Source organism: Pristiophorus japonicus, unplaced genomic scaffold, assembly GCF_044704955.1.
Source record: "Pristiophorus japonicus isolate sPriJap1 unplaced genomic scaffold, sPriJap1.hap1 HAP1_SCAFFOLD_85, whole genome shotgun sequence".
Classification (NCBI taxonomy): Eukaryota; Metazoa; Chordata; class Chondrichthyes; family Pristiophoridae; genus Pristiophorus; species Pristiophorus japonicus.
Window position 1 is genome coordinate 197041 of NW_027254772.1, and position 24761 is coordinate 221801.

The window sequence follows — 24761 nt, forward strand, 5'->3', positions numbered from 1 at the left end:
GGGAGTAGGAGAGCTTGGGGGAGTAGGAGAATTTGGGTGAGTAGGAGAGCTTGGGGGAGTAGTGAAGTTTGGGAGAGTAGGAGAGCGTTGGGAGTGTGAGAGCTTGGGGGAGTAGGAAAGCTTGGGGGAGTAGGAGAGCTTGGGGGAGTAGGAGAGCCTGGGGGAGTAGGAGAGATGGGGGGAGTAGGAGAACTTGCGGGAGTAGGAGAACTTGCGGGAGTAGGAGAGCTTTGTGGGATTAGGAGTGCTTGGTGGAGTAGGAGAGCTTGGGTGAGTAGGAGAGTTGGGGGAGTAGGTGAGCTTGGGGAGTAGGAGAGCTTGGGGGACTAGGAGAGCTTGGTGGAGTAGGAGAGCTTGGGGAGCAGGAGAGCTTGGAGTGCAGGAGAGCTTAGGGGAGCAGGAGAGCTTGGGGGAGGAGGAGAGCTTGAGGGAGTAGGAGAGCTTGTGGGAGAAGGAGAGCTTGGGGGAGTAGCAGAGCTTGGGGGATTCGGAGAGCTTGGATGAATAAGTGAGCTTTGGGGAGTAGGAGAGCTTGGGGGAGTAGGAGAGCTTGGGGGAGTAGGAGAGCCTGGGGGAGTAGGATAGTTGGGGGAGTAGGAGAGCTTGAGGAAGTAGGAAAGCATACAGGAGTCGGAGAGCTTGCGGGTGTAGGTAAGCTTACCGGAGTAGGAGAGCTTGGGGGAATAGGAGAGATTGGGGGAGTGGGATAGGTTAGCGGGCAGGAGAGCTTGGTGGAGTAGGAGAGCTTGGTGGAGTAGGAGAGCTTGATGGAGTTGGAGATCTTGGGGGAGTAGGAAAACTTGGGAGAGCAAGAGAGCTTGGGCGAGCAAGAGAGCTTGGGGGAGTAGGAGAGCTTTGGAGAGTAGGAGAGCTTACCGGAATCGGAGAGCTTGGGGGAGTCGGAGAGCTTCCCGGAATAGGAGAGCTTGCGGGCGTAGGATAGGTCGGGGAGTAGGAGAGTTTGTGAGAGTGGGAGAGGTTTCAGGAATGGGAGAGCTGACCGGAGTAGCAGAGCTTACCGGAGTAGGAGAGCTTACCACAGTAGGAGAGCTTACCGGAGTAGGAGAACTTACCGGAGTAGGAGAGCTGACCGGAGTAGGAGAGCTGACCGGAATAGGAGAGCTGACTGGAGTAGGAGAGCTGACCGGAGTAGGATAGCTTGGGTGAGTAGGATAGGTGGGGGAGTTGTAGAGCTTGGGGGAGTAGGAGAGCATACCGGAGTTGGAGAGCTTGTGTGTGTAGGTACGCTTACCGGAGTAGGAGAGCTTGGGGGAGACGGAGAGCTTGGGGGAGTAGGAGAGCTTGGGTGAGTAGGAGAGCTTGAGGGAGTAGGTGATCTTGGGGGAGTAGGAGAGCTTGGGGGAGTAGGAGAGCTTGGTGGAGTAGGAGAGCTTGTGTGAGTAGGAGAGTTGGGGGAGTAGGAGAGCTTGTGGGAGTAGGACAGCTTGGGGGAGTAGGAGAGTTTGGGGGAGTAGGAGAGCTTGCGGGAGGAGGAAAGCTTGGGGGAGTATGAGAGCTTGGGAGTGCAGGAGAGTTACGGGAGCAGGAGAGCTTGGGGAGCAGGAGAGCTTGGGGTGCAGGAGAGCTTGGGGGAGCAGGAGAGCTTGGGGGAGGAGGAGAGCTTGGGGGATGGAGGAGAGCTTGGGGGAGCAGGACAGCTTGGGGGAGCAGGTGAGCTTGGGGGAACAGGAGAGATTGGGGGAGTAGGAGAGCTTGGGGGAGTAGGAGAGCTTGGGATAGTATGAGAGATTGGGGGAGTATGAGAGCTTAGGGGAGTATGAGAGCTTGGTGGAGTATGAGAGCTTGGGGGAGTATGAGAGCTTGGGGAGTATGAGAGCTTGGGGGAGTAGGAGAGCTAAGGGGAGTAGGAGAGCTAGGGGGAGTACGACAGCTTGGGTGAGTAGGAGAGCTTGGGGGAGTAGGGAAGTTTGGGGGAGTAGGATAGCTTGGGGAGTAGGAGAGCTTGGGGGAGTAGGAAAGCTTGGGGGATTGGAGAGCTTGGGGGAGTAGGAGAGCTTTGGGGAGTAGGAGAGATTGGGGGAGTAGGAGAACATGCGGGAGTAGGAGAACTTGCGGGAGTAGGAGAGCTTTGGGGGATTAGGAGAGCTTGGGGGAGTATGAGAGCTTGGGGAGTATGAGAGCTTGGGGGAGTAGGAGAGCTTAGGGGAGTAGGAGAGCTTGGGGGAGTAGGAGAGCTTAGGGGAGTAGGAGAGCTTGGGGGAGTAGGAGAATTTGGGTGAGTAGGAGAGCTTGGGGGAGTAGTGAAGTTTGGGGGAGTAGGAGAGCGTTGGGAGTGTGAGAGCTTGGGGGAGTAGGAAAGCTTGGGGGAGTAGGAGAGCTTGGGGGAGTAGGAGAGCTTGGGGGAGTAGGAGAGATGGGGGGAGTAGGAGAACTTGCGGGAGTAGGAGAACTTGCGGAAGTAGGAGAGCTTTGGGGGATTAGGAGAGCTTGGTGGAGTAGGAGAGCTTGGGTGAGTAGGAGAGTTGGGGGACTAGGAGAGCTTGGTGGAGTAGGAGAGCTTGGGTGAGTAGGATAGTTGGGGGATTAGGAGAGCTTGGGGGAGTAGATGAGCTTGGGGGAGTACGAGAGCTTGGGTGAGAAGGAGAGCTTGGGGGAGTAGGTGAGCTTGGGGAGTAGGAGAGCTTGGGGGACTAGGAGAGCTTGGTGGAGTAGGAGAGCTTGGGGAGCAGGAGAGCTTAGAGTGCAGGAGAGCTTAGGGGAGCAGGAGAGCTTGGGGGAGGAGGAGAGCTTGAGGGAGGAGGAGAGCTTGGGGGAGCAGGAGAGTTGGGGGAGCATGTGAGCTTGGGGGAGCAGGAGAGATTGGGGGAGTAGGAGAGCTTGGGGGAGTCGGAGAGCTTGGGGGAGTAGGAGACTTTGAGGGAGTATGAGTGCTTGGGATCGTATGAGAGATTGGGGGAGTATGAGTGCTTGGGGGAGTATGAAAGCTTGGGGAGTATGAGAGCTTGGTGGAGTAGGAGAGCATGGGGGAGTATGAGATCTTGAGGGAGTATGAGTGCTTGGGGGGTATGAGAGATTGGGGGAGTATGAGAGCTTGGGGGACTATGAGAGCTTGGGGAGTATGAGAGCTTGGGGGAGTAGGAGAGCTTGGGGGAGTAGGAGAGCTTGGGGGAGTAGGGAAGTTTAGGGGAGTAGGAGAGCTTGGGGAGTAGGAGAGCTTGTGGGAGTAAGAAAGCTTGGGGGAGTAGGAGAGCTTTGGGGAGTTGGAGAGCTTGGGGGAGTAGGAGAGCTTGGGGGAGTAGGAGAGCTTGGGCGAGTAGGAGAGCGTGGGGGAGTAGGAGAGCTTGGGGGAGTAGGAGTGCTTGGGGGAGCAGGAGAGCTTGGGGGAGTAGGAGAGCTAAGGCGAGTTGGAGAGCTTGGGGGAGTAGGAGAGCTTGTGGAAGTACGAAAGCTTGGGGGAGTAGGAGAGCTTGGGGGAGTTGGAGAGCTTGTGGGTGTAGGAGAGCTTGGGCTAGTAGGAGAGCATGGGCGAGTATGAGAGCTTGGGGGAGTAGGAGAGCTTGGGGGAGTAGGAGAACTTGGGGAGGGAGTAGGAGAGCTTGGGGGAGAAGGAGAGTTGGAGGAGCAGGCGAGCTTGGGGAGTAGGAGAGCTTGGGGGAGTAGGAGATTTTTCGGGAGTAGGAGAGCTTGGGGGAGTAGGAGAGCTTGGCGGAGTAGGAGAGCTTGGGGGAGTAGGAGAGCTTGGCGGAGTAGGAGTGATTGGGGGAGTAGGAGAGCTTGGGGGAGTCGGGGAGCATGGGGGAGTAGGAGAACTTGGCGGAGTAGAAGAGATTGGGGTCATAGGAGAGCTTCCCGGAGTATGAGAGCTTCCCGGAGCAGGAGGTCTTGGGGGAGTAGGAGGGCATGGGGGAGTAGGGGAGCTCGGGGGCTTAGGAGAGCTTGGGGGAGTAGGAGAGCTTGGGGGAGTAGGAGAGCTTGGGGGAGTAGGAGAGCTTGGCGGAGTAGGAGTGATTGGGGGAGTAGGAGAGCTTGGGGGAGTCGGGGAGCATGGGGGAGTAGGAGAACTTGGCGGAGTAGGAGAGATTGGGGTCATAGGAGAGCTTCCCGGAGTATGAGAGCTTCCCGGAGCAGGAGGTCTTGGGGGAGTAGGAGGGCATGGGGGAGTAGGGGAGCTCGGGGGCTTAGGAGAGCTTGGGGGAGTAGGAGAGCTTGGGGGAGTAGGAGAGCTTGGGGGAGTAGGAGAGCATGGGGTTGTAGGAGAGCTTGGGGGAGAAGGAGAGCTTGGGGGAGCAGGATAGCTTGGGGGCGCAGGAGAGCTTACCGGAGTTGGAGAGCTTGGGAGAGTAAGAGAGCTTGGGGGAGTAAGAGAGCTTGGGGGTGTAAGACAGCTTGGGGGAGTAAGATAGCTTGGTGGAGTAAGAGACCTTGGGGGTGTAAGAGAACTGGGGGAGTAGGAGAGCTTGGGGGAGTCGGACAGCTTGCGGGAGTAGGAGAGCTTGGGCGAGTAGGAGAGCTTGGGGGAGTAAGAGAGCTTGCGGGAGGACGAGAGCTTGGGGGAGTAAGAGAGCTTGGGGGAGTCGGAGAGCTTTGGGGAGCAGGAGAGCTTGGGGGAGTAGGAGCGCTTGGGGGAGTAGGAAAGCTTGAGGGAGGAGGAGAGCTTGGGGGAGTAGGAGAGCTTTGGGATTAGGCGAGCTTGGGGGAGTAGGAGAGCTTGGGGGTGTAGGAGAGCTTGGGAGAGTTGGAGAGATTGGGGAGTAGGAGAGCTTGGGGTAGTAGGATAGCTTGGGGGAGTAGGAGAGCTTGGGGTAGTAGGAGAGCTTAGGGGAGTAGGAGAGTTTGGGGGAGTAGTAGAGCTTGTAGGAGTAGGAGAGCTTGGAGGAGTAGGAAAGCTTCGGGGAGTAGGAGAGCTTGGGGGAGTAGAAGAGATTGGGGGAGTAGGATAGGTCGGGGAGTAGGAGAGCTTGCGGGAGTAGGAAAGCATGCAGGAGTCGGAGAGCTTGCGGGTGTAGGTAAGCTTACCGGAGTAGGAGAGCTTTGGGGAATAGGAGAGATTGGGGGAGTAGGATAGCTTAGCAGAGCAGGAGAGCTTGGTGGAGTAGGAGAGCTTGGTGCAGTAGGAGATCTTGGGGGATGAGGAAAACTTGGGAGAGCAAGAGAGCTTGGGAGAGCAAAAGAGCTTGGGGGAGTAGGAGAGCTTTGGGGAGTAGGAGAGCTTACCGGATTCGGAGAGCTTGGGGGAGTAGGAGAGCTTGGGGGAGTCGGAGAGCTTCCCGGAATAGGAGAGCTTGGGGAAGTAGGATAGGTGGGCGAGAAGGAGAGCTTGTGAGAGAAGGAGAGCTTTCAGTAGTGGGAGAGCTGACCGGATTAGGAGTGCTTACCAGAGTAGGAGAGATTGGGGGAGACGGAGAGCTTACCGGAGTTGCTGAGCTTGGGGGAGTAGGAGAGCTTGGGGGAGTAAGAGAGCTTGGGGGAGTAGTAGAGCTTTGGGGAGTAGGAGAGCTTGGGGAAGTAGGAGAGCTGACCGGAGTAGGAGAGCTGACCGGAGAAGAGAGCTGACCGGAGTAGGATAGTTTAGCCGAGTAGGAGAGCTTACCAGAGTAGGAGAGCTTACCGGAGTAAGAGAGCTAACAGGAGTAGGAGAGCTGGCCGGAGTAGGAGAGTTTGGGGGAGTATGAGAGATTGGGGGAGTTGGATAGCTTGGCGGAGTAGGGTAGCTCGGGGGAGTAGGAGAGCTTACCGGAGTAGGATAGCTTGGAGGAGCAGGATAGGTGGGGGAGTTGAAGAGTTTGGGAGAGTTGGAGAGCTTGGGGGAGTAGGTAAGCTACTCGAAGTAGGAGAGCTTGGGTGAGACGGAGAGCTTGGAGGAGTATGAGAGGTTGCGGGGTGCAGGAGAACTTACCGGAAGAGGAGAGCTTCGGAGAGTAGGATAGGTGGGGGAGTAGGGGAGCTTGGGGGAGTAGGAGAGCTTGTGGTAGGAGGAGTGCTTGTGGGAGTAGGAGAACTTGGGGGAGTAGGAGAGCTTGGGGGTGTAGGAGAGCTTACCGGAGTAGGAGAGCTTGGGGATGTAGGAGAGCATACCGGAGTAGGATAACTTGGAGGTGAAGGTCAGCTGACCGGAGTAGGAGAGCATGAGGGAGTATGTAAGCTTACCGGAGTAGGAGAGCTTGCTGGAGTAGGATAGCTTACTGGAGTAGGAGAGCCTGGGGGAGTAAGAGAGCTTGGGGGAGTCGGAGAGCTTAGGGGAGTAGGAGACCTTGGGGGAGTAGGAGAGCTTGGGAGAGTAGGAGAGCTTGGGGGTGTAGGAGAGCTTGGGGGAGTCGGAGAGCTTGGGGGAGTAGGAGAGCTTGGGAGAGTAGGAGAGCTTGGCGTAGCAGGAGAGCTTGTGGGAGTAGGAGAGCTTGGGGGTGTAGGAGAGATTGGGGGAGTAGGAGAGCTTGGAGGAGTAGGAGAGCTTGGGGGATTAGGAGAGCTTGGGGGAGTAGGAGAGCTTGGGAGAGTCGGAGAGCTTCCCGCAATAGGAGAGCTTGCGGGCGTAGGATAGGTGGGGAGTAGGAGAGCTTGTGAGAATCGGAGAGCTTTCCAGAGTAGGAGAGCTTACTGGAGTAGAATAGCTTGGGGGAGTAGGATAGGTGGGGGAGTCGGAGAGCTTGCGGGTGTAGGTAAGCTTACCGGAGTAGGAGAGCTTGTTGGAGTAGGAGAGCTTGGTGGAGTAGGAGAGCTTGATGGAGTTGGAGATCTTGGGGGAGTAGGAAATCTTGGGAGAGCAAGAGAGCTTGGGAGAGCATGAGAACTTGGGGGAGTAGGAGAGCTTTGGGGAGTAGGAGAGCTTACCGGACTCGGAGAGCTTGGGGGAGTAGGAAGAGCTTGGGGGTGTATGAGAGCTTGGGAGTGCAGGAGAGTTACGGGAGCAGGAGAGCTTGGGGAGCAGGAGAGCTTGGGGGAGCAGGAGATCTTGGAAGAGCAGGAGAGCGTGGGGGAGGAGGAGAGCTTTAGGGAGGAGGAGAGCTTGGGGGAGCAGGAGAGCTTGGAGGAGCAGGTGAGCTTGGGGGAGCAGGAGAGATTGGGGGAGTAGGAGAGCTTGGGGGAGTAGGAGAGCTTGGGGGAGTAGTGGAGCTTGGGGGAGTAGGAGAGATTGGGGGAGTCGGAGAGCTTTCCGTAATAGGAGTGCTTGCGGGCGTAGGATAGGTGTGGGACTAGGAGAGCTTGTGAGAGTAGGAGAGTTTTCAGGAGTGGGAGAGTTGACCGGATTAGGAGAGCTTACCGGAGTAGGAGAGATTCGAGGAGACGGAGAGATTCCCGGAGTAGTTGAGATTGGGGGAGCAGTTGAGCTTGGGGGAGTAGGAGAGCTTGGGGGATTAGGAGAGCTTGGGGGAGTAGGAGAGCTTGGGAGAGTCGGAGAGCTTCCCGCAATAGGAGAGCTTGCGGGTGTAGGCTAGGTGGGGGAGTAGGAGAGCTTGTGAGAATCGGAGAGCTTTCCAGAGTAGGAGAGCTAACTGGAGTAGAATAGCTTGGGGGAGTAGGAGAGGTGGGGGAGACGGAGAGCTTGCGGGTGTTGGTAAGCTTACCGGAGTAGGAGAGCTTGGGGGAATAGGAGAGATTGGAGGAGTGGGCTAGCTTAGCGGAGCAGGAGAGCTTGTTGGAGTAGGAGAGCTTGGTGGAGTAGGAGAGCTTGATGGAGTTGGAGATCTTGGGGGAGTAGGAAATCTTGGGAGAGCAAGAGAGCTTGGGAGAGCATGAGAGCTTGGGGGAGTAGGAGAGCTTTGGGGAGTAGGAGAGCTTACCGGACTCGGAGAGCTTGGGGGAGTAGGAAGAGCTTGGGGGAGTATGAGAGCTTGGGAGTGCAGGAGAGTTACGGGAGCAAGAGAGCTTGGGGAGCAGGAGAGCTTGGGGGAGCAGGAGATCTTGGGAGAGCAGGAGAGCTTGGGGGAGGAGGAGAGCTTGGGGGAGGAGGAGAGCTTGGGGGAGCAGGAGAGCTTGGAGGAGCAGGTGATCTTGGGGGAGCAGGAGACATTGGGGGAGTAGGAGAGCTTGGGGGAGTAGGGGAGCTCGGGGGCTTAGGAGAGCTTGGGGGAGTAGGAGAGCTTGGGGGAGTAGGAGAGCTTGGGGGAGTAGGAGAGCATGGGGTTGTAGGAGAGCTTGGGGGAGAAGGAGAGCTTGGGGGAGCAGGATAGCTTGGGGGCGCAGGAGAGCTTACCGGAGTTGGAGAGCTTGGGAGAGTAAGAGAGCTTGGGGGAGTAAGAGAGCTTGGGGGTGTAAGACAGCTTGGGGGAGTAAGATAGCTTGGTGGAGTAAGAGACCTTGGGGGTGTAAGAGAACTGGGGGAGTAGGAGAGCTTGGGGGAGTCGGACAGCTTGCGGGAGTAGGAGAGCTTGGGCGAGTAGGAGAGCTTGGGGGAGTAAGAGAGCTTGCGGGAGGACGAGAGCTTGGGGGAGTAAGAGAGCTTGGGGGAGTCGGAGAGCTTTGGGGAGCAGGAGAGCTTGGGGGAGTAGGAGCGCTTGGGGGAGTAGGAAAGCTTGAGGGAGGAGGAGAGCTTGGGGGAGTAGGAGAGCTTTGGGATTAGGCGAGCTTGGGGGAGTAGGAGAGCTTGGGGGTGTAGGAGAGCTTGGGAGAGTTGGAGAGATTGGGGAGTAGGAGAGCTTGGGGTAGTAGGATAGCTTGGGGGAGTAGGAGAGCTTGGGGTAGTAGGAGAGCTTAGGGGAGTAGGAGAGTTTGGGGGAGTAGTAGAGCTTGTAGGAGTAGGAGAGCTTGGAGGAGTAGGAAAGCTTCGGGGAGTAGGAGAGCTTGGGGGAGTAGAAGAGATTGGGGGAGTAGGATAGGTCGGGGAGTAGGAGAGCTTGCGGGAGTAGGAAAGCATGCAGGAGTCGGAGAGCTTGCGGGTGTAGGTAAGCTTACCGGAGTAGGAGAGCTTTGGGGAATAGGAGAGATTGGGGGAGTAGGATAGCTTAGCAGAGCAGGAGAGCTTGGTGGAGTAGGAGAGCTTGGTGCAGTAGGAGATCTTGGGGGATGAGGAAAACTTGGGAGAGCAAGAGAGCTTGGGAGAGCAAAAGAGCTTGGGGGAGTAGGAGAGCTTTGGGGAGTAGGAGAGCTTACCGGAATCGGAGAGCTTGGGGGAGTAGGAGAGCTTGGGGGAGTCGGAGAGCTTCCCGGAATAGGAGAGCTTGGGGAAGTAGGATAGGTGGGCGAGAAGGAGAGCTTGTGAGAGAAGGAGAGCTTTCAGTAGTGGGAGAGCTGACCGGATTAGGAGTGCTTACCAGAGTAGGAGAGATTGGGGGAGACGGAGAGCTTACCGGAGTTGCTGAGCTTGGGGGAGTAGGAGAGCTTGGGGGAGTAAGAGAGCTTGGGGGAGTAGTAGAGCTTTGGGGAGTAGGAGAGCTTGGGGAAGTAGGAGAGCTGACCGGAGTAGGAGAGCTGACCGGAGAAGAGAGCTGACCGGAGTAGGATAGTTTAGCCGAGTAGGAGAGCTTACCAGAGTAGGAGAGCTTACCGGAGTAAGAGAGCTAACAGGAGTAGGAGAGCTGGCCGGAGTAGGAGAGTTTGGGGGAGTATGAGAGATTGGGGGAGTTGGATAGCTTGGCGGAGTAGGGTAGCTCGGGGGAGTAGGAGAGCTTACCGGAGTAGGATAGCTTGGAGGAGCAGGATAGGTGGGGGAGTTGAAGAGTTTGGGAGAGTTGGAGAGCTTGGGGGAGTAGGTAAGCTACTCGAAGTAGGAGAGCTTGGGTGAGACGGAGAGCTTGGAGGAGTATGAGAGGTTGCGGGGTGCAGGAGAACTTACCGGAAGAGGAGAGCTTCGGAGAGTAGGATAGGTGGGGGAGTAGGGGAGCTTGGGGGAGTAGGAGAGCTTGTGGTAGGAGGAGTGCTTGTGGGAGTAGGAGAACTTGGGGGAGTAGGAGAGCTTGGGGGTGTAGGAGAGCTTACCGGAGTAGGAGAGCTTGGGGATGTAGGAGAGCATACCGGAGTAGGATAACTTGGAGGTGAAGGTCAGCTGACCGGAGTAGGAGAGCATGAGGGAGTATGTAAGCTTACCGGAGTAGGAGAGCTTGCTGGAGTAGGATAGCTTACTGGAGTAGGAGAGCCTGGGGGAGTAAGAGAGCTTGGGGGAGTCGGAGAGCTTAGGGGAGTAGGAGACCTTGGGGGAGTAGGAGAGCTTGGGAGAGTAGGAGAGCTTGGGGGTGTAGGAGAGCTTGGGGGAGTCGGAGAGCTTGGGGGAGTAGGAGAGCTTGGGAGAGTAGGAGAGCTTGGCGTAGCAGGAGAGCTTGTGGGAGTAGGAGAGCTTGGGGGTGTAGGAGAGATTGGGGGAGTAGGAGAGCTTGGAGGAGTAGGAGAGCTTGGGGGATTAGGAGAGCTTGGGGGAGTAGGAGAGCTTGGGAGAGTCGGAGAGCTTCCCGCAATAGGAGAGCTTGCGGGCGTAGGATAGGTGGGGAGTAGGAGAGCTTGTGAGAATCGGAGAGCTTTCCAGAGTAGGAGAGCTTACTGGAGTAGAATAGCTTGGGGGAGTAGGATAGGTGGGGGAGTCGGAGAGCTTGCGGGTGTAGGTAAGCTTACCGGAGTAGGAGAGCTTGTTGGAGTAGGAGAGCTTGGTGGAGTAGGAGAGCTTGATGGAGTTGGAGATCTTGGGGGAGTAGGAAATCTTGGGAGAGCAAGAGAGCTTGGGAGAGCATGAGAACTTGGGGGAGTAGGAGAGCTTTGGGGAGTAGGAGAGCTTACCGGACTCGGAGAGCTTGGGGGAGTAGGAAGAGCTTGGGGGTGTATGAGAGCTTGGGAGTGCAGGAGAGTTACGGGAGCAGGAGAGCTTGGGGAGCAGGAGAGCTTGGGGGAGCAGGAGATCTTGGAAGAGCAGGAGAGCGTGGGGGAGGAGGAGAGCTTTAGGGAGGAGGAGAGCTTGGGGGAGCAGGAGAGCTTGGAGGAGCAGGTGAGCTTGGGGGAGCAGGAGAGATTGGGGGAGTAGGAGAGCTTGGGGGAGTAGGAGAGCTTGGGGGAGTAGTGGAGCTTGGGGGAGTAGGAGAGATTGGGGGAGTCGGAGAGCTTTCCGTAATAGGAGTGCTTGCGGGCGTAGGATAGGTGTGGGACTAGGAGAGCTTGTGAGAGTAGGAGAGTTTTCAGGAGTGGGAGAGTTGACCGGATTAGGAGAGCTTACCGGAGTAGGAGAGATTCGAGGAGACGGAGAGATTCCCGGAGTAGTTGAGATTGGGGGAGCAGTTGAGCTTGGGGGAGTAGGAGAGCTTGGGGGATTAGGAGAGCTTGGGGGAGTAGGAGAGCTTGGGAGAGTCGGAGAGCTTCCCGCAATAGGAGAGCTTGCGGGTGTAGGCTAGGTGGGGGAGTAGGAGAGCTTGTGAGAATCGGAGAGCTTTCCAGAGTAGGAGAGCTAACTGGAGTAGAATAGCTTGGGGGAGTAGGAGAGGTGGGGGAGACGGAGAGCTTGCGGGTGTTGGTAAGCTTACCGGAGTAGGAGAGCTTGGGGGAATAGGAGAGATTGGAGGAGTGGGCTAGCTTAGCGGAGCAGGAGAGCTTGTTGGAGTAGGAGAGCTTGGTGGAGTAGGAGAGCTTGATGGAGTTGGAGATCTTGGGGGAGTAGGAAATCTTGGGAGAGCAAGAGAGCTTGGGAGAGCATGAGAGCTTGGGGGAGTAGGAGAGCTTTGGGGAGTAGGAGAGCTTACCGGACTCGGAGAGCTTGGGGGAGTAGGAAGAGCTTGGGGGAGTATGAGAGCTTGGGAGTGCAGGAGAGTTACGGGAGCAAGAGAGCTTGGGGAGCAGGAGAGCTTGGGGGAGCAGGAGATCTTGGGAGAGCAGGAGAGCTTGGGGGAGGAGGAGAGCTTGGGGGAGGAGGAGAGCTTGGGGGAGCAGGAGAGCTTGGAGGAGCAGGTGATCTTGGGGGAGCAGGAGACATTGGGGGAGTAGGAGAGCTTGGGGAAGTAGGAGAGCTTGGGGGAGTAGGAGAGCTTGGGGGACTAGGAGAGATTGGGGGAGTCGGAGAGCTTTCCGCAATAGGAGTGCTTGCGGGCGTAGGATAGGTGTGGGACTAGGAGAGCTTGTGAGAGTAGGAGAGCTTTCAGGAGTGGGAGAGCTGACCGGATTAGGAGAGCTTACCAGAGTAGGAGAGATTCGGGGAGACGGAGAGCTTCCCGGAGTAGTTGAGATTGGGGGAGCAGTTGAGCTTGGGGGAGTAGGAGAGCTTGGGGGATTAGGAGAGCTTGGGGGAGTAGGAGAGCTTGGGAGAGTCGGAGAGCTTCCCGCAATAGGAGAGCTTGCTGGTGTAGGCTAGGTGGGGGAGTAGGAGAGCTTGTGAGAATCGAAGAGCTTTCCAGAGCAGGAGAGCTTACTGGAGTAGAATAGCTTGGGGGAGTAGGATAGGTGGGGGAGTCGGAGAGCTTGCGGGTGTAGGTAAGCTTACCGGAGTAGGAGAGCTTGGGGGAATAGGAGAGATTGGAGGAGTGGGATAGCTTAGCGGAGCAGGAGAGCTTGTTGGAGTAGGAGAGCTTGGTGGAGTAGGAGAGCTTGATGGAGTTGGAGAGCTTACCGGAATCGCAGATCTTGGGGAAGCAGGAGAGCTTGGGGGTGCAGGAACTCTTGGGGGAGCAGGAGAGCTTGGGGGAGGAGGAGAGCTTGGGGGAGGAGGAGAGCTTGGGGGAGCAGGAGAGCTTGGGGGAGTAGGAGAGCTTGGGGGAGTAGGAGAGATTGGGGGAGTCGGAGAGCTTTCCGAAATAGAAGTGCTTGCGGGCGTAGGATAGGTGTGGGACTAGGAGAGCTTTTGAGAGTAGTAGAGCTTTAAGGAATGGGAGAGCTGACCGGATTAGGAGATCTTACCGGAGTAGGAGAGATTGGGGGAGACGGAGAGCTTCCCGGAGTAGTTGAGATTGGGGGAGTAGTTGAGCTTGGGGGAGTAGGAGAGCTTGGGGGAGTAGGAGAGCTTGTGGGAGTAGGAGAGCTTGGGGAAGTAGGAGAGCTGAACGGAGTAGGCGAGCTGACCGGAGTAGGAGAGCTCACCGGAGTAGGAGAGCTTACCAGAGTAGGAGAGCTTACCGGAGTAGGAGAGCTTATCTGAGTAGGAGAGCTGACCGGAGTAGGAGAGCTGACCGGAGTAGGAGTGCTGACTGGAGTAGGAGAGCTGATCGGAGTAGGAGAGTTTGGGGGGAAGGAGAGCTTGGGGGAGAAGGAGAGCATCCTGGAGTACGAGAGCTTGGGGGAGTAGGAGAGCTTGGGGGAGTAGGAGATCTTGTGGGAGCAGAGTAGCTTAACGGAGTAGGAGAGCTTACCAGAGCAGGGGAGCTTGGGCGTGTCGGTGAGCTAACCGGAGTAGGAGTGATAACCGTAGTCGGAGAGCTTGCGGGAGTAGGAGAGCTTGGCTGATTCGGAGAGTTTACCGGATTAGGAGAGCTTACCGGACTAGAAGAGCTTCCCGGAGTAGGAGAGCTTGCGCCAGTAGGAGCGCTTGAGGGCGTAGGAGAGCTTGTGGGAGTAGGAGAGCTTGGGGGAGTAGGAAAGCTTGGTGGACTTGGAGAGCTTGTGGGAGTAGGAGAGCTTGGGCGAGTCGGAGAAATTGTGGAGTCGGAGAGCTTGGGGGAGTCGGAGAGCTTGGGGGAGTCGGAGAGCTAGGGGGAGTTGGAGAGCTTGGGGGAGTAGGATAGCTTGGGGATTAGGATAACTTACCGGAGTAGGAGAGCTTAAGGCAGTAGGAGAGCTTGGGGGAGTAGGAATGCTTACCGGAGTAGGAGAGCTTGCGGGAGTAAGAGAGCTTGGGGAGTAGGAGAGCTTGTGGAAGCAGAGTAGCTTACAGGAGCAGGAGAGCTTATCGGAGCAGGGGAGTTTGGGCGTGTCGGTGAGCTTGGACGAGTAGGAGAGCTAACCGGAGTAGGAGTGCGAACCGTAGTAGGAGAGCTTGCGGGAGTAGGAGAGCTTGGGGGAGCAGGAGATCTTACCGGAGTCGTAGAGCTTATCGGATTAGGAGAGCTTACCGGATTAGTAGAGTTTACCGGAGTAGAAGAGCTTGGGGGAAAAGGAGAGCTTGCGGGAGTAGGAGAGCTGGCGGGAGTAGGAGAGCTTGGGGGAGTAGGAGAGCCAAGGGGAGTAGAAGAGCTTGGGGAATAGGAGAGCTTGAGTGAGTAGGAGAGCTTGGGGTAGCAGGAGAGCTTGGAGGAGTAGGATAGCTTGGGGGAGTAGGAGAGCTTGGCGGAGGAGAGAGCTTACCGGAGTAGAAGAGCTTACCGGAGTAGAAGAGCTTATCGGATTAGGAGAGCTTACCTGATAAGAAGAGCTTACCGGATTAGGAGAGTTTACCGGAGTAGAAGAGCTTACCGGAGTAGGAGTGCTTGGGGGAGTAGGAGAGCTTGGGCGAGTAGGAGAGCTTGGGGGAGTAGGAGAGCTTGGGGGAGTAGGAGAGCTTGGGGGAGTAGGAGAGCTTGGGGGAGTACGAGAGCTTGGGGGAGTAGGAGAGCTTGGGGGAGTAGGAGTGCTTGGGGGAGTAGGAGAGTTTGGGGGAGTAGGAGAGCTTGGGGGAGGAGGAGTGCTTACCGGAGTAGAAGAGCTTACCGGAGTAGAAGAGCTTACTGGAGTAGGAGAGCTTACCAGAGAAGGAGAACTTACCGGAGTAGGAGAGTTTGGGCGAGTCGGAGAGCTTGGGGGATGAGGAGAGCTTCCCGGAGTAGGAGAGTTTGGGGCAGTAGGAGAGCTTGGGGGAGTAGGAGAGCTTGGGGGAGTAGGATAGCTTGGGGGAGTCGGAGAGCTTGGACGAGTAGGATAGCTTGGTAGAGTAGGATAGTTTGGGGGAGTAGGAGTGTTTGGGGGAGGAGGAGAACTTGGGCGAATAGGAGAGCTTGGGGATGTAGGAGAGCTTGGGTGTGTAGGAGAGTTTGGGGGAGTAGGAGAGCTTGGGGAAGTAGGAGAGCGTGGGGGAATAAGAGAGCTGACCGGAGTAGGAGAGTTAACCGGAATAAAGAGAGCTTGAGGGAGTGGGAGAGCTTGAGGAAGTAGGAGTGCTTGGGGGAGTAGGATAACTTGGGGGAGTAGGAGAGCTTGGGAGAGTAGGAGAGCTTGGGGGAGTAGGAGAGCTTGGGGGAGTCGGAGAGCTTGGGGGAGTAGGAGAGCTTGGGGGAGTAGGAAAGCTTGGGGAGTAGGAGAAATTGGGGGTGTAGGAGAGCTTGGAGGATTAGGAGAGCTTGGGGGAGTAGGAGAGCTTGGGGTAGTAGGAGAGCTTGGGGGAGTAGGAGAGCTTGGGGGATTAGGAGAGCTTGGGGGAGTAGAAGAGCTTGGGGGAGTCGGAGAGCTTGGGGGAGTCGGAGAGCTTGGGGGTGTAGGAGAGCTTGGGGGAGAAGGACAGCTTGGGGGAGTAGGAGAGCTTGGGAAAGTAGGAGAGCTTGGAGGTGTAGGAGAGCATGGAGGTGTAGGAGAGCTTGGAGGTGTAGGAGAGCTTGGGGGAGGAGGAGAGCTTGGGGGAGGAGGCGAGCTTGGGGGAGGAGGAGAGCTTGGGGGAGGGGGAAAACTTGGAGGAGGAGGAGATCTTGGGGGAGGAGGAGCGCTTGGTGCAGCAGGAGAGCTTTTTGGAGCAGGAGAGCTTGGTGGAGCAGGAGAGCTTAGTGGAGCAGGAGAGCCTCGTGGAGTCGGAGAGCTTGGTGGAGTTGGAGAGCTTGGTGGAGCAGGAGATCTTGCGCGAGTACGAGAGCTTGGGGGAGTAGGAGAGCTTTCCAGAATAGGAGAGCTTGGGGGAGTAGGATAGGGGGGGGTGTAGGAGAGCTTGGGGGAGTCGGAGAGCTTTCCGGAGTGGGAGAGCTGACCGGATTAGGAGAGCTTACCGGAGTAGGAGAGTTTGAGGCAGTAGGAGAGATTGGGGGAGTAGGAGAGCTTGGGGGTGTAGGAGAGCTTGGGGGAGGAGGAGAGCTTGGGTAGTAGGAGAGCTTGGGGGAGTAGGAGAGCTTGGGTAGTAGGAGAGCTTGGGGGAGTAGGAGAGCTTGGGGGAGTCGGAGAGCTTGGGGAATATGAGAGCTTGGGGGAGTAGGATAGCTTGGGTGAGTAGGAGAGCTTACCTGAGTAGGAGAGCTTGAGGCAGTAGGAGAGATTGGGGGAGTAGGAGAGCTTTGGGGTGTAGTAGAGCTTGGGGGAGGAGGAGAGCTTGGGTAGTAGGAGAGCTTGGGGGAGTAGGAGAGCTTGGGGGAGTAAGAGAGCTTGGGGGAGGAGTAGAGCTTGGGGGAGCATGATAGCTTGGGGGAGTAGGAGAGCTGACCGGAGTAGGAGAGTTAACCGGCGTAAAGAGAGCTTGAGCGAGTGGAGAGCTTGAGGGAGCAGGAGATCTTACCAGAGTAGGAGAGCTTGGGGGAGTAGGAGAGCTTGGGGGGAAGGAGAGCTTGGGGGTGAAGGAGAGCATCCCGGAGTAGGAGAGCTTGGGGTAGTAGGAGAGCTTGTGGGAGCAGGGTAGCTTACCGGAGTAGGCGCGCTTCCCGGAGTAGGGGAGTTTGGCATGTCGGTGAGCTTGGGCGAGTAGGAGAGCTAACCGGAGTACGAGAGTTTGGGGGAGTAGGAGAGCTTGGGGGAGTAGGAGAGCTTGGGGGAGTAGTAGAGCTTACCGGAGTAGGAGAGCTGACCGGAGTAGGAGAGCTTGGAGGAGTAGGAGAGTTTGGGGGTGCAGGAGAGCTTGCGCCAGTAGGAGCGATTGAGGGAGTAGGAGAGCTTGGGGGAGTAGGAGAGCTTGTGGGAGTAGGAGAGCTTGGGGGTGTAGGAGAGCTTGGGGGAGTAGGAGAGCTTGGGGGAGTAGGAGAGCTTGGTTGAGTGGGAGAGTTTGAGGGAATAGGAGAGATTGGGGGAGAAGGAGAGCTTGGAGGAGTAGGAGAGCTTGGGGGAGTAGGAGAGCTTGGGGGAGTAGTAGAGCTTGGGGGAGTAGGAGAGCTTGGGGGAGTAGGAGAGCTTGGGGGAATGGGAGTGCTTGGGGGAGTAGGATAGCTTGGGGAAGTAGCAGAGTTTGGTGAGTAGGAGAGCTTGGGGGAGTAGGAGAGCTTGGGGGAGTAGGAGAGCTTGGGCGAGTAGGAGAGCTTGGGGGATTAGGAGAATTGTGGGAGTAGGAGAGCTTGGGGGTGTAGGAGAGCTTGGGGCAGGAGGAGAGCTTGGGGGAGTAGGAGAGCTTCGGGTTGTAGCAGAGCTTGGGGGAGCAGGAGAGCTTGGGGGAGGAGTAGAACTTGGGGGAGTAGGAGAGCTTGGGGTAGTCGGAGAGCTGACCGAAGTAGGAGAGTTAACCGGAGTAAAGAGAGCTTGAGGGAGTGGGAGAGCTTGAGGGAGTAGGAGAGCTTACCAGAGTAGGAGAGCTTGGGGGAGTAGGAGTGCTTGGGGGGAAGTAGAGCTTGGGGGAGAAAGAGAGCATCCCGGAGTAGGAGAGCTTGGGGGAGCAGGAGAGCTTGTGGGAGCAGGGTAGCTTACCGAGTAGGAGAGCTTCCCGGAGTAGGGGAGTTTGGGCGTGTCGGTGAGCTTGGGGGAGTAGGAGAGCTTCCCGGAGTAGGAGAGCTGACCGGAAAAGGAGAGCTTAACGGAGTAGGAGAGTTTTGGGGTGCATGAGAGCTTGCGCCAGTAGGAGCGCTTGAGGGCGTAGGAGAGCTTGGGGGAGTAGGAGAGCTTGCGGGAGTAGGAAAGCTTGGTGAAGTAGGAGAGCTTGTGGGAGTCGGAGAGCTTGGGCGAGTCGGAGAGATTGTGGAGTCGGAGAGCTTGGGGGATTTGGAGAACTTACCGGAGTAGGAGAGCATAAGGCAGTAGGAGAGCTTGGGGGAGTAGGAATGCTTACCGGATTGGGAGAGCTTGCGGGAGTAAGAGAGCTTAGGGAGTAGGAGAGCTTGTGGAAGCAGAGTAGCTTACCGGAGCAGGAGAGCTTATCGGAGCAGGGGAGTTTGGGCGTGTCGGTGAGCTTGGGCGAGAAGGAGAGCTAACCGGAGTAGGAGTGCTAACCGTAGTAGGAGAGCTTGCGGGAGTAGGAGAGCTTGGGGGAGCAGGAGATCTTACCGGAGTCGGAGAGCTTATCGGATTAGGAGAGCTTACCTGATTAGGAGAGCTTACCGGATTAGGAGAGCTTACCGGAGTAGAAGAGCTTGGGTGAAAAGGAGAGCTTGTGGGAGTAGGAGAGCTGGCGGGAATAGGAGAGCTTGGGGAGTAGGAGAGCCAAGGGGAGCAGGAGAGCTTGGGGGAATAGGAGTGCTTGGGGAAGTAGGATAGCTTGGGGGAGTAGGAGAGCTTGGGGGAGTAGGAGAGCTTGAGGGAGTAGGAGAGCTTGGGGGAGCAGGAGAGCTTGGAGGAGTAGGATAGCTTGGGGGAGTAGGAGAGCTTGGGTGAGTAGTAGAGCTTGGCGGAGTAGGAGAGCTTGGGGGAGTAGGAGAGCTTGGGGGAATAGGAGAGCTTGGGGGAGTAGGAGAGATTGGGGGAGTCGGAGAGCTTTCCGAAATAGAAGTGCTTGCGGGCGTAGGATAGGTGTGGGACTAGGAGAGCTTTTGAGAGTAGTAGAGCTTTAAGGAATGGGAGAGCTGACCGGATTAGGAGATCTTACCGGAGTAGGAGAGATTGGGGGAGACGGAGAGCTTCCCGGAGTAGTTGAGATTGGGGGAGTAGTTGAGCTTGGGGGAGTAGGAGAGCTTGGGGGAGTAGGAGAGCTTGTGGGAGTAGGAGAGCTTGGGGAAGTAGGAGAGCTGAACGGAGTAGGCGAGCTGACCGGAGTAGGAGAGCTCACCGGAGTAGGAGAGCTTACCAGAGTAGGAGAGCTTACCGGAGTAGGAGAGCTTATCTGAGTAGGAGAGCTGACCGGAGTAGGAGAGCTGACCGGAGTAGGAGTGCTGACTGGAGTAGGAGAGCTGATCGGAGTAGGAGAGTTTGGGGGGAAGGAGAGCTTGGGGGAGAAGGAGAGCATCCTGGAGTACGAGAGCTTGGGGGAGTAGGAGAGCTTGGGGGAGTAGGAGATCTTGTGGGAGCAGAGTAGCTTAACGGAGTAGGAGAGCTTACCAGAGCAGGGGAGCTTGGGCGTGTCGGTGAGCTAACCGGAGTAGGAGTGATAACCGTAGTCGGAGAGCTTGCGGGAGTAGGAGAGCTTGGCTGATTCGGAGAGCTTACCGGATTAGGAGAGCTTACCGGACTAGAAGAGCTTCCCGGAGTAGGAGAGCTTGCGCCAGTAGGAGCGCTTGAGGGCGTAGGAGAGCTTGTGGGAGTAGGAGAGCTTGGGGGAGTAGGAAAGCTTGGTGGACTTGGAGAGCTTGTGGGAGTAGGAGAGCTTGGGCGAGTCGGAGAAATTGTGGAGTCGGAGAGCTTGGGGGAGTCGGAGAGCTTGGGGGAGTCGGAGAGCTAGGGGGAGTTGGAGAGCTTGGGGGAGTAGGATAGCTTGGGGATTAGGATAACTTACCGGAGTAGGAGAGCTTAAGGCAGTAGGAGAGCTTGGGGGAGTAGGAATGCTTACCGGAGTAGGAGAGCTTGCGGGAGTAAGAGAGCTTGGGGAGTAGGAGAGCTTGTGGAAGCAGAGTAGCTTACAGGAGCAGGAGAGCTTATCGGAGCAGGGGAGTTTGGGCGTGTCGGTGAGCTTGGACGAGTAGGAGAGCTAACCGGAGTAGGAGTGCGAACCGTAGTAGGAGAGCTTGCGGGAGTAGGAGAGCTTGGGGGAGCAGGAGATCTTACCGGAGTCGTAGAGCTTATCGGATTAGGAGAGCTTACCGGATTAGTAGAGTTTACCGGAGTAGAAGAGCTTGGGGGAAAAGGAGAGCTTGCGGGAGTAGGAGAGCTGGCGGGAGTAGGAGAGCTTGGGGGAGTAGGAGAGCCAAGGGGAGTAGAAGAGCTTTGGGAATAGGAGAGCTTGAGTGAGTAGGAGAGCTTGGGGTAGCAGGAGAGCTTGGAGGAGTAGGATAGCTTGGGGGAGTAGGAGAGCTTGGCGGAGGAGAGAGCTTACCGGAGTAGAAGAGCTTACCGGAGTAGAAGAGCTTATCGGATTAGGAGAGCTTACCTGATAAGAAGAGCTTACCGGATTAGGAGAGTTTACCGGAGTAGAAGAGCTTACCGGAGTAGGAGTGCTTGGGGGAGTAGGAGAGCTTGGGCGAGTAGGAGAGCTTGGGGGAGTAGGAGAGCTTGGGGGAGTAGGAGAGCTTGGGGGAGTAGGAGAGCTTGGGGGAGTACGAGAGCTTGGGGGAGTAGGAGAGCTTGGGGGAGTAGGAGTGCTTGGGGGAGTAGGAGAGTTTGGGGGAGTAGGAGAGCTTGGGGGAGGAGGAGTGCTTACCGGAGTAGAAGAGCTTACCGGAGTAGAAGAGCTTACTGGAGTAGGAGAGCTTACCAGAGAAGGAGAACTTACCGGAGTAGGAGAGTTTGGGCGAGTCGGAGAGCTTGGGGGATGAGGAGAGCTTCCCGGAGTAGGAGAGTTTGGGGCAGTAGGAGAGCTTGGGGGAGTAGGAGAGCTTGGGGGAGTAGGATAAGCTTGGGGGAGTCGGAGAGCTTGGACGAGTAGGATAGCTTGGTAGAGTAGGGATAGTTTGGGGGAGTAGGAGTGTTTGGGGGAGGAGGAGAACTTGGGCGAATAGGAGAGCTTGGGGATGTAGGAGAGCTTGGGTGTGTAGGAGAGTTTGGGGAGTAGGAGAGCTTGGGGAAGTAGGAGAGCGTGGGGGAATAAGAGAGCTGACCGGAGTAGGAGAGTTAACCGGAATAAAGAGAGCTTGAGGGAGTGGGAGAGCTTGAGGAAGTAGGAGTGCTTGGGGGAGTAGGATAACTTGGGGGAGTAGGAGAGCTTGGGAGAGTAGGAGAGCTTGGGGGAGTAGGAGAGCTTGGGGGAGTCGGAGAGCTTGGGGGAGTAGGAGAGCTTGGGGGAGTAGGAAAGCTTGGGGAGTAGGAGAAATTGGGGGTGTAGGAGAGCTTGGAGGATTAGGAGAGCTTGGGGGAGTAGGAGAGCTTGGGGTAGTAGGAGAGCTTGGGGGAGTAGGAGAGCTTGGGGGATTAGGAGAGCTTGGGGGAGTAGAAGAGCTTGGGGGAGTCGGAGAGCTTGGGGAGTCGGAGAGCTTGGGGGGTGTAGGAGAGCTTGGGGAGAAGGACAGCTTGGGGGAGTAGGAGAGCTTGGGAAAGTAGGAGAGCTTGGAGGTGTAGGAGAGCATGGAGGTGTAGGAGAGCTTGGAGGTGTAGGAGAGCTTGGGGGAGGAGGAGAGCTTGGGGGAGGAGGCGAGCTTGGGGGAGGAGGAGAGCTTGGGGGAGGGGGAAAACTTGGGGGAGGAGGAGATCTTGGGGGAGGAGGAGCGCTTGGTGCAGCAGGAGAGCTTTTTGGAGCAGGAGAGCTTGGTGGAGCAGGAGAGCTTAGTGGAGCAGGAGAGCCTCGTGGAGTCGGAGAGCTTGGTGGAGTTGGAGAGCTTGGTGGAGCAGGAGATCTTGCGCGAGTACGAGAGCTTGGGGGAGTAGGAGAGCTTTCCAGAATAGGAGAGCTTGGGGGAGTAGGATAGGTGGGGGTGTAGGAGAGCTTGGGGGAGTCGGAGAGCTTTCCGGAGTGGGAGAGCTGACCGGATTAGGAGAGCTTACCGGAGTAGGAGAGTTTGAGGCAGTAGGGAGAGATTGGGGGAGTAGGAGAGCTTGGGGTGTAGGAGAGCTTGGGGGAGGAGGAGAGCTTGGGTAGTAGGAGAGCTTGGGGGAGTAGGAGAGCTTGGGTAGTAGGAGAGCTTGGGGGAGTAGGAGAGCTTGGGGGAGTCGGAGAGCTTGGGGAATATGAGAGCTTGGGGGAGTAGGATAGCTTGGGTGAGTAGGAGAGCTTACCTGAGTAGGAGAGCTTGAGGCAGTAGGAGAGATTGGGGGAGTAGGAGAGCTTTGGGGTGTAGTAGAGCTTGGGGGAGGAGGAGAGCTTGGGTAGTAGGAGAGCTTGGGGGAGTAGGAGAGCTTGGGGGAGTAAGAGAGCTTGGGGGAGGAGTAGAGCTTGGGGGAGCATGATAGCTTGGGGGAGTAGGAGAGCTGACCGGAGTAGGAGAGTTAACCGGCGTAAAGAGAGCTTGAGCGAGTGGAGAGCTTGAGGGAGCAGGAGATCTTACCAGAGTAGGAGAGCTTGGGGGAGTAGGAGAGCTTGGGGGGAAGGAGAGCTTGGGGGTGAAGGAGAGCATCCCGGAGTAGGAGAGCTTGGGGTAGTAGGAGAGCTTGTGGGAGCAGGGTAGCTTACCGGAGTAGGCGCGCTTCCCGGAGTAGGGGAGTTTGGCATGTCGGTGAGCTTGGGCGAGTAGGAGAGCTAACCGGAGTACGAGAGTTTGGGGGAGTAGGAGAGCTTGGGGGAGTAGGAGAGCTTGGGGGAGTAGTAGAGCTTACCGGAGTAGGAGAGCTGACCGGAGTAGGAGAGCTTGGAGGAGTAGGAGAGTTTGGGGGTGCAGGAGAGCTTGCGCCAGTAGGAGCGATTGAGGGAGTAGGAGAGCTTGGGGGAGTAGGAGAGCTTGTGGGAGTAGGAGAGCTTGGGGGTGTAGGAGAGCTTGGGGGAGTAGGAGAGCTTGGGGGAGTAGGAGAGCTTGGTTGAGTGGGAGAGTTTGAGGGAATAGGAGAGATTGGGGGAGAAGGAGAGCTTGGAGGAGTAGGAGAGCTTGGGGGAGTAGGAGAGCTTGGGGGAGTAGTAGAGCTTGGGGGAGTAGGAGAGCTTGGGGGAGTAGGAGAGCTTGGGGGAATGGGAGTGCTTGGGGGAGTAGGATAGCTTGGGGAAGTAGCAGAGTTTGGTGAGTAGGAGAGCTTGGGGGAGTAGGAGAGCTTGGGGGAGTAGGAGAGCTTGGGCGAGTAGGAGAGCTTGGGGGATTAGGAGAATTGTGGGAGTAGGAGAGCTTGGGGGTGTAGGAGAGCTTGGGGCAGGAGGAGAGCTTGGGGGAGTAGGAGAGCTTCGGGTTGTAGCAGAGCTTGGGGGAGCAGGAGAGCTTGGGGGAGGAGTAGAACTTGGGGGAGTAGGAGAGCTTGGGGTAGTCGGAGAGCTGACCGAAGTAGGAGAGTTAACCGGAGTAAAGAGAGCTTGAGGGAGTGGGAGAGCTTGAGGGAGTAGGAGAGCTTACCAGAGTAGGAGAGCTTGGGGGAGTAGGAGTGCTTGGGGGGAAGTAGAGCTTGGGGGAGAAAGAGAGCATCCCGGAGTAGGAGAGCTTGGGGGAGCAGGAGAGCTTGTGGGAGCAGGGTAGCTTACCGAGTAGGAGAGCTTCCCGGAGTAGGGGAGTTTGGGCGTGTCGGTGAGCTTGGGGGAGTAGGAGAGCTTCCCGGAGTAGGAGAGCTGACCGGAAAAGGAGAGCTTAACGGAGTAGGAGAGTTTTGGGGTGCATGAGAGCTTGCGCCAGTAGGAGCGCTTGAGGGCGTAGGAGAGCTTGGGGGAGTAGGAGAGCTTGCGGGAGTAGGAAAGCTTGGTGAAGTAGGAGAGCTTGTGGGAGTCGGAGAGCTTGGGCGAGTCGGAGAGATTGTGGAGTCGGAGAGCTTGGGGGATTTGGAGAACTTACCGGAGTAGGAGAGCATAAGGCAGTAGGAGAGCTTGGGGGAGTAGGAATGCTTACCGGATTGGGAGAGCTTGCGGGAGTAAGAGAGCTTAGGGAGTAGGAGAGCTTGTGGAAGCAGAGTAGCTTACCGGAGCAGGAGAGCTTATCGGAGCAGGGGAGTTTGGGCGTGTCGGTGAGCTTGGGCGAGAAGGAGAGCTAACCGGAGTAGGAGTGCTAACCGTAGTAGGAGAGCTTGCGGGAGTAGGAGAGCTTGGGGGAGCAGGAGATCTTACCGGAGTCGGAGAGCTTATCGGATTAGGAGAGCTTACCTGATTAGGAGAGCTTACCGGATTAGGAGAGCTTACCGGAGTAGAAGAGCTTGGGTGAAAAGGAGAGCTTGTGGGAGTAGGAGAGCTGGCGGGAATAGGAGAGCTTGGGGAGTAGGAGAGCCAAGGGGAGCAGGAGAGCTTGGGGGAATAGGAGTGCTTGGGGAAGTAGGATAGCTTGGGGGAGTAGGAGAGCTTGGGGGAGTAGGAGAGCTTGAGGGAGTAGGAGAGCTTGGGGGAGCAGGAGAGCTTGGAGGAGTAGGATAGCTTGGGGGAGTAGGAGAGCTTGGGTGAGTAGTAGAGCTTGGCGGAGTAGGAGAGCTTGGGGGAGTAGGAGAGCTTGGGGGAATAGGAGAGCTTGGGGGAGAAGGAGAGCTTGGGGAAGTAGGAGAGCTTGGGGAAGTAGGAGAGCTTGGGGGAGTAGGAGAACTTTGGGGATTAGGAGAAAATGGGGGAGTCGGAGAGCTGGGCTGAGTATGAGAGCTTGGGGAGTATGAGAGCTTGGGGTGTATGAGAGCTTGGGGGAGTAGGATAGCTTGGGGGAGTAGGAGAGCTTACCAGAGTAGGAGAGCTTGAGGCAGTGAGAGAGCTTGGCGGTGTAGGAATGCTTACCGGAGTAGGAGAGCTTGGGGGAGGAGATGAGCTTGGGGGAGTAGGAGAGCTTGGGGGAGGAGGAGAGCTTGGGTTAGTAGGAGAGCTTGGGGGAGTAGGAGAGCTTGGGGGATACGGACAGCTTGGGGGAGTAGGATAGTTTGGGGGAGTAGGAGAGTTGGGGGGAGGAGAAGAACTTGGGGGAGTAGGAGAGCTTGGGGGTGTAGGAGAGCTTGGGGGAGTCGGAGAACATGGGGGAGTAGGAGAGCTTGGGGGAGTTGGAGAGCTTGGGGAGTAGGAGAGCTTGGGGGAGTAGGAGAACTTGGAGGAGTAGGAGAGCTTGGGGGAGTAGGAGAGCTTGGGGCAGTAGGAGAGCTTGGGGGAGTAGGAGAGCTTGGGGGAGTAGGAGAGCTTGGGGGAGTAGCAGAGCTAGGGGGAGTAAAAGAGCTTGGAGGAGTCGGAGAGCTTGGAGGAGTCGGAGAGGTTGGGGGAGTAGGAGAGCTTGGGG